We start from the raw sequence: 13,056 nt of genomic DNA on the forward strand, positions 1-13,056 counted from the left end.
CAAGGGGACAATGTGGAAACACTTCAAATGATAGTTGATGTCCAGTGTTCCTGAGACAAGGGTCAAGTTTGAAATGTGTTTCTTGGAATTAGTGACACGGAAGTCAGCTATAACCATAGGAATAGTTGTTGAAGTGACAGATACGGAAGCCAAAATGAAGTGGGCTAGGAAGGGAAAACCATGGCAATTAATTTGAAACTATGGAGAAAATATTGTCAGCTCCAAAAAGTTTGGCTGTGAAAAAGCAGAGAATTAGGATGTGACCAGATAGGGGGACAGGGATTCCAGAGTGGAAGGATGGGGAGGACTCTCTCCACCACACCTTGCCTCCCTCCACACTGTTCCTAGAAGAGGCAGAAATTAGGATCTGTAGCAAAGTTGTTGTCCTTGACCTAGAAGAAAGAAGGAGAGGTTGGGGCAGGTATAGAACTTCACGTTTTATGGTGTTTCCAACCACAACAGAGAATAGCACGAAGTATAAATTCCATAAAATTCCATTAAAAAATCTCCAGATCATAGACAGTTTTAAATTAATTTAAAATACACTTAGTTTAACAATTTTGAGATCCAGTCTCCTTCTTCTTTTCTTCGTGTAAATGTAACACTCAAAACAGCTGAATTTAAGAGTACATAAAAGTCGTTTGGTAAAAGTATACTTGGCATAATATCAAGTTAAATAGATCACAATTCTCAAAAGTCAGTTAAACGCATTCAGCCATCCCTCACATTTGCTTCATTGGGTGCAATTCAAAATTAGTAATTTTTGAGCATCACATAAGTAATATACCTATAAGGCAAAATAGGCTCTGCCAAGCTAGACTCTCATCTGGAATGATAATAATTTCAAAATAATATTGAACCTCCCTCCTGTCTCAGGGAGACCACAGGCCAGCAGAGCCCACAGCACCTGATGATTGATTGCCTGTGCTGACACTTTATTTTCTGTCCAATGTCTGTCCTGGTATCTCACTTTGGGGATATTTTTTGTGGCCCCAGTTCCCAGGAGGAGACAGGTGAGAACAGCTGTAGTGGAGCACTGCCTGCATGAGTGGCCACAGCCTGAAGGCCAATGGACATTGAGTATCAGCCTACAGGGTTACTGCCACTGCCACCATGGGTACCATCTCCTCTACAAGAGTCTCAGCTGGGCCTGGCCAGACCTGCTCAGGGAGAGATGGCAGTCCCAAGTGGTTGTCTGGAAGGCTGACAGACCAGTGGGTGTCAGAGTGATCCAGAGAGAGGAAGAGTTGGGCAGAGCTGGACTATTGAATTCAATTTGCTAGTAACTTGTTGAGAAATTTCGTATCCATGTTTGTCAAGGATATTGGTCAGTAATCTTCCTTTTTAGTGGGGTCTTTGTCTGATTTTGGAATCAAGGTAATTCTTGCCTCATAGAATGAGTTTGGAAGTCTTCCTTCCGTGTCTAGTTTTTGGAAGAGTTTCAGAAAGATAGGCTTTAACTCTTCTTTAAATGTTGGTAGAATTCCCCTGGGAAGCTATCTGGCCCTGGGCTCTTGTTTGTTGGAAGATTTTGATTACTGATTCAATTTCTTCACTGGTTATGGGTCTGTTCAAACTTTCTATTTCTTCCTGTTTCAGTTTTGGTAGTTTATATGTTTCTAGGAATGTATCCATTTCTTCGAGATTGCCCAATTTGTTGGCATATGGTCACTCATAATCATCTCTTATCATTGTTTGTATGTCTGTGGTGTTGGTTGTGATCACTCCTCTTCCATTTGTGATTTTATTTATTTGGGTCCTTTTCTTTTTGATATGTCTGAGCAGGAGATTATCAATTTTCTTAATTCTTTCAAAGAACCAGATCCTCGTTTTGTTGATTTGTTCAATTGTGTGTTTTTTTATTTCTATATCATTTATTTCTGATCTAATCTTTATTATTTCCCTTCTTCTGCTGGTTTTAGGCTTTATTTGCTGTTTCCCCCCCAACTCCATTAGATGTAAGGTTAGGTTGTGTATTTGAGACTTTCCTTGCTTCTCGAGGAAGGCCTGTATTGCTATATACATCCCTCTTAAGACCGCCTTTGCTGCATCCCAAAGTTTTGGACTGTCGTGTTTTCATTTTCATTTGCTTCCATGGAAATTTTTAATTTCTTCTTTAATTTCCTGGTTAGCCCATTCATTCGTAAGTAGGCTGTTCTTAAACTCCATGTATTTGTGGGCCTTCCAAATTTTTTCTTGTGGTTGACTTCAAGTTTCATAGCATTGTGGTCTGAAAATATCCATGGTATGATCTCACTCTTTTTGTACTGGTTGAGGCCTGATTTGTGACCCAGTATGTCATCTGTTCTGGAGAATGTTCCATGTGCTCTTGAAAAGAATGTGTATTCCGCTGCTTTAGGATGAAAAGCTCTGAATATAAATATGAAGTCCATCTGGCCCCATGTGTCATTCAAAGCCCTTGTTTCCTTGTTGATTTTCTGCTTAGATGATCTGTCTATTGCTGTGAATGGGGTGTTAAAGTCCCCTACTCTTATTGTATTATAATCAATGGGTTTCTTTAAGCTTGTTATTAATTGATTTATATATTTGGCTGCTCCCAAGTTGGGGGCACAAATATTTACAATCGTTAGATCTTCTTGTTGGAAAGAACCATTTATTATCATATAGTGCCCTTGTTCATCTCTTATAACCCTCTTTGGTTTAAAATCTAGTTTGTCTGGGGGGGGGCAAGATGGCGGCAGAGTAGGGGACCTTGTTTCATCTGGTACCTCAAATTTTGCTGGATATCTATCAAACCATTCTGAACACACATGAATTCAACCTGAGATGTAAGAAGATTTATCTGGATCTCCACAAGCAGGAAAATGACTACTTTTTGCAAGGAGGAGGTGTGGAACCTTGAATCTTCAGGGGAAATATCCGAAGATAAACAGAGAAGGGAGGGAACCTTCATAAGTCAGCCACTGGAAAGTGATATAACACCGGAGCAAAAAATCGGGACCCTTGGAAGTCTACTGTAGTGAGAGGCACTCCCTTCTGAATAGGGCTTAGGGGATGAATAGGGCAGAATTCTAGTTGGATCATTTTGGTCTCAGAATTCCAGGAGACTCAGAAACAAAGGGGGAGCATGAACCAATAGAGTGCCCAACCAGTGGAGTGGGGAGAGTGGTTATGGTCAGCAAGCCCAGAAGGGACTCTCAGCTCTGGTCACCATAAACAGTGAGCTGAGCTGGTAAGGAGACTACCATCTGTCTGGCCTCCCTGAAAAGGACTAGATGGTACAGGCTGTTTAACATCCTAGAGGAGATATAAAATGGCTTATGCCCATAACAGGGACAGCTCTCGGGGCGGTGTAGCCCACAAAAAGACACTGGAGCAACACCCAGCATGACCAGGAAGTTGGGAAGAGGGTGCATGCATGAGACCACAGCCTCTAGCAGTTGCAGAGTCACAAAGCACAAAGACGCTCTCAGGTCCCCATGACTCCCCTGGGAGAGGTCCAGTGGGTATGGATTGCGTGAGACTGTGGAGTTTGCTATGCACAGAGGTAGAGATGATTTGACCTGGAGGATTTGTTGAGGTGGGGGGGCAAGACATTGCGGCTCTGGGCCAGAGATTTCCACAGGGCCATATTTGTTCTGACCTTCTAAAGAGAAGTGGAATGATGTCAGGGAACAAAAGCTGCACAGCCAACCAGCTCACATTAAGCCTATACCCCTGACAAGGGGTGGGGCAATTCCACCTGGTGAAAGACACCTGAGAAGCCAAGGAGCAGGCCCCTCCCCCAGAAGACAGACTGGAAGAATAGGTGAATGATAAGCTTATTTTCCACAGGACTGTAAAACTCCAGTGCCAGGGGAAAATAATATAGGGAGCTCCAGGTGTTCCCTCATGAGTTGTTTATACTTCAGGCTAAAATTTTACATTTCTTTTTTAGTTTCTTTTCCTAATCTTTCTTTTTTCTTTTCTTGCTTTCTTTTTTTACACTGTTTCAAATAGATTCTTATCTCCCAACGTACATTTTTAAATCGCTTCTTAACTTTTCCCCCCCACATATATGTTTTATGGATTTATGCCCCATACTAGCCCATTTTTCACTCTATTCAATTTTGTCTTGATATATATATATATATATATATTCTGATTTCTTTGCAATTTTGGAATATAGTGTCTTCTTACACAGAGACCAAAAATCTATCAGGAACAGGCAGGTCACCCTGCTTTGTCCACCCTGAGAGATTATAATCTCTCTCTCTCTGCCCCCCTCTTTTTCTTTCTTTTTTATTGTTTTAGATCATCTTAGCTTTGGTGGCGTATCTGTGGTAGCTTTCAACCCCTTCGGATTTTTTCTAAGGTGCATTTTGCTTGAGTTGTGGTTGATATTTTGGACTCTGTCCATTTGCTCAACCATCCCTCAACAGAATGACTAGGAGAAAGAACTCCCAACAAAGAAAAGAACTGGAGACAATGTCCTCTGTCACTGAACTGATGGATATGGATATAAGCAACATGTCAGAGATAGACTTCAGGATACCAATCATGAAGTCAATAGCTAGGCTTGAAAAAAAACATTAGTGACAATTTAGAATCTCTAAGGGCAGAAATGAGATCTAATCAGGCCAAATTTTAAAATGCTATGAATGAGATTCAGTCTAAACTGGATACTCTAACAGCCAGGGTAAATGAGGCAGAAGAATGAATCAGTGATCTAGAAGATAAGCTGATAGAAAAGAAGGAAGCTGAGCAAAGTAGAGATAGGCAGCTAGTAGCCCATGAAAATAGACTTAGAGAGATCAGTGACACCATGAAACGTTCCAATGTCAGAATTATTGGGATCCCTGAGTGGGTAGAGAGACAGAGAGGACTAGAAGGTATATTTGAACTAATCATAGTTGAGAACTTCCCTAATCTGGGGAAGGAAACAAGCATTAGTGTCTAAGAGGCAGAGAAGACCCCCTCCCAAAATCAATAAAAATAGATCAACACGCTGACATATAATAGTGAAGCTTGCAAATCTTAGAGCCAAGGAAGCTATCCTGAGAGCAGCTAGGGGGAAGAGATTTCTTACATATGGAGGGAGGAACATCAGAATAACATCAGACCTATCCACAGAGACCTGGCAAGCCAGAAAGGGCTGACAAGACATATTCAGGGTACTAAATGAGAAGAACATGTAGCCAAGAATACTTTATCTAGCAAGGCTGTCATTCAGAACAGATGGAGAGATAAAGAGCTTCCAGGACCAGCAGAAACTGAAAGAATATGTGACCACCAAGACAGCCCTGCAAGAAATATTAAGGGGGATTCTATAAAAGAAGAAAGACCCCAAGAGTAATATAGACCAGAAATTAACAGAGACAATCCATAGAAACAGGGACTTTACAGGCAATACAATGGCACTAAATGGATATCTTTCAATAGTTACTCTCAATGTGAACAGCTGAATGCCCCCATCAAAAGACACAGGGTTTCGGATTGGATAAAAAAAGCAAGAACCATCCATAAACTGTCTACAAGAGACTCATTTTGAACCTAAAGTCACCTCCAGATTAAAAGTGAGGGGATGGAGGATAATTTACCATGCTGACAGACCTCAAAAGAAAGCTGGGATAGCAAGTCTCATGTCAGACAAATTAAATTTTTCACCAAATATAGGCCAGTGATGGGTATTAAGGAGGGCACATATTGCATGGAGCACTGAGTGTTATACTCAAATAATGAATCATGGAACACTACATCAAAAACTAAGGATGTACTGTATGGTGACTAACAGAACATAATAAAAAATTATCATAAAAAAATAAACCAAAGACTATAGTAAGAGATGTAGGGGACACTATATCAAACTTAAAGGGTCTATCCAACAACAAAATCCAACAGTTGTAAATATCCGTGCTCCCAACATGGGAGCCGCCAACTACATAAACCAACTAATAACCAAAATAAAGAGTCATATTGATAATAATACATTAATAGTCGGAGACCTCACTTCACTCACAGAAATAGATCATCTAAGCAGAAGATCAAAAAAGAAACAAGAGCTTGGACGGATACACTGGATCAGATGGACTTCATGGATATATATAGAACATTCCATCCTAATACAACAGAATACTCATTCTTCTTGAGTGCACACAGAAGTGTCTCCAGAATAGATCACATACTGGATAACAAATCAGGTCTCAAATGATACCAAAAGATAGAGATTATTCCCTGCATATTTTCAGAACACAATGCTTTGAAACTGGAACTCAACCACAAGGGAAAATTTGGAAGGAATGCAAACACTTGGAGGTAAAAAAGCATCCTGCTAAAGAATGAATGGGTCAACCAGGAAATTACAGAGGAACTTAAACAATTCATGCAAATCAATGAAAACAAATGCACATCAGTTCAAAACCTATGGTATACTGCAAAGGTGGTCCTTGGAAGTACAGAGCCATCCAAGCCTCTCTCAAAGAATTAGAAAAATCCCAAATGCACAAGCTAACCTTATACCTAAAGGATTTGGATAAGGAACAGCAAATAAAGCCTATACCAAGCAGGAGAAGAGAAATAATGAAGATTGGAACAGAAATCAATGAAATAGAAACTAGAACAACAGTAGAACAGATCAATGAAACTAGAAATGGGTTCTTTGAAAGAATTAATAAGATCAATAAATCTCTGGCCAGACTTATCCAAAAGAAAAGAGAAAGGACCCAAATTAATAAAATCATGAAAGAAAGAGGAGAAATCACGACCAATACCAAAGAAATAGAGACAATTATTAGAACTTACTACCAGCAGCTATATGCCAACAAACTAGGCAATCTGGAAGAAGTGGATGCATTCCTGGTTGCTTATAAACTACCAAGACTGAAACATGAAGAAATAGATAATCTGAACAGACTAATAACCAGCAAGGAAATTGAAATAGCAATCAAAAACTCTTGTTTCCCAAGAAACGAGAGTCCAGGGCCAGGGATATTCTACCAAACATTTAATGAAGAAATCATGTGTAGTCCACTGAAGCTGTTCCAAAAAATAGAAATGGAAGGAAAACTTCCAAACTCATTCTATGAGGCCAGCATTACCCTGATCCCAAAACCAGACAAAGACCCCATCAAAAAGGGGAATTACAGACCAATACCCAATAAACATGGATGCTAAGATACTCAACAAGATCCTAGCCAATAGCATCCAACAGCACATTAAAAGGATTATTCACCACAAACAGGTGGGGTTCATTCCTGGGATGCAAAAGTGGTTCGACATTCGCACATCAATCAACATGATAGATCACATTAACAAAAGAAGAGACAAGAACCATATGATCCTCTCAATTGATGCAGAAAAAGCATTTGAAAAAAATACGGCATCCTTTCCTGATTAAAACTCTTCAAAATATAGGGATAGAGAGAACATACCTCAATATCGTAAAAGTAATCTATGAAAAGCCCGCAGAGAATATCATTCTCAATGGGGAAAAACTGAGGGCTTTTCCTTTAAGGTCAGGAACATGACGGGGATGCCCACTCTCACCACATTTGCTCAACATAGTACTAGAAGTCCTAGCCTCAGCAATTAGAAAACAAAAAGAAATAAAATACATTCAAATTGGCAAAGAAGAAATCTAGCTCTCTCTTTGCAGATGACTTGATACTTTATGTGGAAAACCCAAATGACTCCACCCCCAAATTACTAGAACTCATACAGCAATTGAGCAATGTGGCAGGATTCAAAAGCAATGCATAGAAATCAGCTGCATTTCTATACACTAACAATGTGACTGAAGAAATAGAAATCAAGGAATCAATTCCATTTACAACAGCACTAAAAACCATAAGATACCTAGGAATAAACCTAACCAAAGAGGTAGAGGATCCATACTCTAGAAACTACAGAACACTTATGAAAGAAGTTGAGGAAAACACAAAGAGATGGAAAAACATTCCATGCTCATGGATTGGAAGAATAAACATTGTGAAGATGTCTATGTTGCCCACAGCAATCTACACTTTCAAGGCAATCCCTATCAAAATACTACCAGTATTTTTCACAGAGCTGGAGCAAACATTTCTAAAATTTGTATGGAACCAGAAAAGACCCCGAATCACTAGGGATTTGTTGAAAAAGAAAACCAAAGCTGGGGGCATCACAATGCCTGACTTCAAGCTATATTACAAAGCTGTGATCATCAAGACAGCATGGTATTGGCACACACACAAAAAACCACATAGATCAATGGAACAGAATAGAGACCCCAGAAATTGACCCTCAACTCTATGGTCAATTGATCTTCGACAAATCAGGAAAGAATATCCAATGGAAAAAAGACAGTCTCTTCAATAAATGGTGATAGGAAAATTGGACAGCCACATACAGAAGAATGAAACTGGACCATTCTCTTACAACATACACAAAGATAAACTCAAAATGGGTGAAAGACCTAAATGTGAGACAGAAATCCATCAAAATCCTGGAGGAGAACATAGTAACCTTGTTGACATTGGCTACAGCTATTTCTTTCAAGACATGTCTCTGAAGGCAAGGGAAACAAAAGGAAAAATGAACTTTTGGGACTTCATCAGGATAAAAAGCTTTTACACAGCAAAGGAAACAGTCAACAAAATTAAGAGGCAACCCACGGAATGGGAGAAGACATTTGCAAATGACACAACAGATAAAGGACTGATATCCAAGACCTATAAAGAACTTATAACTCAACACCCCAAAAAACAAGAAATTCAGTCAAGAAATGGGAAGAAGACATGAGCAGACATTTCTCCAAAGACGACATCCAAATGGCAAACAGATACATGAAAAAATGTTCAATATCACTAGCCACCCGGGAAAATACAAATCAAAACCACAATGAGATACCACCTTACACCAGTTAGAATGGCAAAAATTAATAAGACAGGAAACAACAAATGTTGGTGAAGATGTGGAGAACAGGGAACCCTCTTACACTATTGGTGGGAATGCAAGCTGGTATAGCCACTCTGGGAAACAGTATGGAGGTCCTCAAGACGTTAAAAATAGAGCTACCCTATGACCCAATAATTGCACTACTAGGTATTTAGCCCAAATATACAGATGTAGTGAAAAGAAGGGGCACATGCACCCCAATGTTCATAACAGCAATGTCCACAATAGCCAAACTGTGGAAAGAGCTGAGATGTCAATCAACAGGTGAATGGATAAAAAAAGATGTGGTTCATATATACAATGGAATATAAATCAGCCATCAGAAAGGATGAATACCCACTATTTGCATCAACATGGTTGGATCTGGAGGGGATTATACTAAGTGAAATAAGTTAAACAGAGAAAGACAATTATCACATGGTTTCACTCATATGTGGAAATTAAGGAATAGCACAGAGTACCACAGGGGAAGGAGGGAAAACTGAATGGGAAGAAATCAGAGAGGGAGAAAAACCATGAAAGACTCTGGACTCCGGGAAAAAAACTGAGGGTTACAGAAGGGAGGGGGGTGGGGGGATGGGGTAATCAGGTGATTAATATTAAGGAGGGCAGTGTAGTGATGAGCACTGGGTATTTTACGCAACTAATGAATCGTTGAACACTACATCAAAAACTAATGAGATGTACTATATATTGGCTAATTAAACATAATAAAAAATAAAATAAATAAAAATAAAATACAATCTAGTTTATCTGATATGACTACTCCAGCTTTCTTTTGATGTCCATTAGAATGATATGTGGTTCTTCATCCCCGAACTTTCAAAATGGAGGTGTCTTTGGGTCTAAAATTATTCTCTTGTAAGCAGCATATGAATGGGTCTTTTTTTTTTAAAAATCCAATCTGATACTTTATGTCTTTTGATTGAAACATTTCATCCATTTACATTCAGAGTAATTATTGATAAGTATGAATTTAGTGCCATTGTATTACATGTAAAGTAATTGTTCCTGTAGATTGCCTCTGCTCCTTTCTAGGTGGTGGTGGTGGTGGTGGTGGTGGTGGTGGTGGTGGTGGTGGTGGTTTTGGTCTCTCTACCTGCTTGAAGGATCCTCCTTCCTATGTCTCACAGGGCTGGTTTAGTGTTCATGAACTCCTTTTGTTTTTGATTGTCTTGGAAACTCTTTATCTCTCCTCTATTCTGAATGACAGCCTTGCTGGATAAAGTATTCTTGGTTGCCTATTTTTCCCTTTGGCACATTGACTGTATCATGCCTCTCTCTTCCAGCCTGCCAGATTTCTGTGGACAAGTCTGCCGCTAACCTTATATGTCTACCCTTGTAGGTTAAGTACCTTTTGTCCCTAGCTGCTTTCAGAATTCTCTCTTTATCTTGTATTTTCAAGTTTCGCACCGATATGTCTTGGTGTTGACCTGTTTTTATTGATTTTGAAGGTAGTTCTCTGTGCTTCCTGTACTTGAAAATGTGTTTCTTTCCCCAGATTAGGGAAGTTCTCAGGTATAATTTGTTCAAATTCACCTTCTGCCCCTTTTCCTGCTCCTCTCTTCTGGGATTCCTATGATATGGATATAATTGTGCTTTGTGAAACTGCCAAGTTCCGTAAGTCTACCTTCATGATCTAATAGTCTTCTTTCCCTCTTCTTTCCAGCTTCATTATTTTCCATAATTTTACCTTCTATCTCACCTATTCATTCCTCTGCTTCTTCGGTCTTTGTTGTGATTACATACAGTTCGTTTTGCATCTCACTTATGGCATTTTTAAATTTCAGCCTGACTAGGTTTTGGTGTTCTATCTCTGTAGCAAAGGTTCCTCTGGTGTCTTCTATGCTTCTTTCAAGCCCGGCTAGTATTCCTATGACACTTGTTCTAACTTCTTATTCAGAGATATTGCTTATGTCTATTTTGAGAAAATCTCTGGCTGTGATTTCTTCTGACCTTTCTTCTGGAGAGAATTCCTCTGCCTTGTCATTTTGTATGTTTCCTGTTCCTGAGAGTAATGCTATATTAAGAAGGGGTCATGCACTGTCCAGGGCCTGGCTCTTCAGGAAGTGCTTCTGGTGTAAGCTGTGTGCACTCTGCTGTTGCATTTTGGCTGCTCTTTCCCACAGGTCAGTCCTCTGCAGAGTTGCACCTTGCTTGCAGTGGGGAGTGCTTGGGACTTTAACTAGGTGCACTTTGATTTGTTTGTTAATATAAGCCTGGAAAAAAAGAAAGGACAAATACAAAAACAAAACCTAATCAGAAAGAAAGAAAGAAAGAAAGAAAGAAAGAAAGAAAGAAAGAAAGAAAGAAAGAAAGAAAAGAGAGAGAGAGAAAAGGAAAAGGAATAAAAACAAAAAACTATAGGTCTGTTTTGAAAGAAAAAGAAAGGAAAAAGAAAAAGAATAAAAGAAACCTGATCGCAAAAAAGAGAAAAGGAAACAAAACAAACAAACAAAACACTGTAAGTCTGATTTGAAAGGGGAAAAAAAAGACCAAAAGGGAAAATGAAAAAAATGGAAAGAAAGAAAACCTGGTCCTATTTCCACCAGCACTGAAGCTGATGCTTTGGTGCATTCTGTGGTCAGTGACCTTGGTACATCAGGGGCCTGTGTTGATCTTCTAAGGGAGAGACCCACTGTGCTGGCTCACAGTCAGACTTGCCCTAGTAAAGATGCCCGTAAAAGGTGCAGGGTGGCAGGTTTGGTGTAAGCAGCTCCCACCTCCATGGGAGGCACTTTTTCTCTGATGTCTGACCATGTTGGTTGGCTGGGGGTGGGGGTGATATTGATGCCACCACACTCTCTTGTCCGTGGAAAGGGATTTCGCACCTGTCGCTATTCCCGAAGCCCTCAGAGAAAAGTGAATAATCTCCTGTCCTGTGTCCCAAGCTTCCATCAGATCCCTGCCTTCACCCTGTCTGTGCCCAGGCCGATGATACACCCACTTGCCACAATATTCTCTTTTATCTCTGGCACGTGGCTGGGATTCAAACCTCCAAATGTTAAAGGACCCGGCACAGCCCAGACCTGCTCCCTACCCCCACAGGAGAGCCTCCCCATGCTGAGACTTGAGATTTTTTTTTTAATTTTTTTTTTAGGATTGTGTTTGGAGAACACACATAAAATTTTTTGCTCAGGGTCTAGAATATAGTAAGCACTCACTAAATGGTAGCTATTTCCAAGCATTATGCACCCAATTTTTTAGACAAAACTGAGGAGTCAAGGAGGCAAACATGGAGTCACATCCAGAATTGCAACCCAAGCTGTCCCACTTCCAAGCTCTCTCTACAACTGCCCCTCATGTGCTAGGTGAAAGGCTGTTGCTGGGCCAAGTAAGGGAAGGAGTCAGGCTACAGAGTCGCTGGGCCTGGGCCAGTGAGCGGAGGAAAGTAACCAAAGAAGTGGACGAAAGTTTAGAGGCTTGGGTAACATAGTTACACCACTGGGTTTGGACAAGAGCCCAGGATGTAGGGGGAAAAGGAGAGACCTGTGGCCCCATGGGTTGTGTAATCTCCTGTCACAAGGTCAGCCACAGGAGGAGGACATAGGAATAACAAGGTAGATGGTGAGGAACAGGGCAGGAGAAAAGGCTGCCTTCCCAAGAACTCCTCACGAAAACATCTTACTTTCCTTCCTGAAATATGGGCGTGGAGTCGATTTGGGGGAAGAGAATCAGGAGCAAAGTGAGGTTGAGAGAATAACTTGTCCCCCTAAGGTATGCTTTCATATGATCTCCATGAGTCTTTAGTGCCCATCCCTCTCCCTAGCACTCTTCACGTGGTGAACTCCTATTCACCCTTCAGGGTCCCACTCTTGTTTTTAGTTATCTCCTTCCTGGGTGGGCCCAGCCCACTATTCATTCTTTCAGTACAGGGCTTACCACGTTTTCCTGTACTGCTTTAGTTTTCTACATTTACCTCCCAGCCTGTGAGCTCAGGAAACATTTGCTGAGTGCATGAGTGACTGACTGAATGAGCATTTCTGGAAGGACATTGGGAAAGGGTCAATTACTCCTCTTACAGAAGGAGAAACTGAGGTGAAGGGTGTATGATTGGCTGGCTTCATATGTCATGAGCCAGCCCTGGACTGGGCCTCCTGAGTGTGAGGCCAGTGCTCTGCCTGCTGGCATAGTCAGCCCAGGACATCGCTGAATGGTGGACTGGGACAAGCGTGGGGAACG

The sequence above is a fragment of the Ursus arctos genome, unplaced genomic scaffold, assembly GCF_023065955.2.
Source record: "Ursus arctos isolate Adak ecotype North America unplaced genomic scaffold, UrsArc2.0 scaffold_12, whole genome shotgun sequence".
Taxonomy (NCBI): domain Eukaryota; kingdom Metazoa; phylum Chordata; class Mammalia; order Carnivora; family Ursidae; genus Ursus; species Ursus arctos.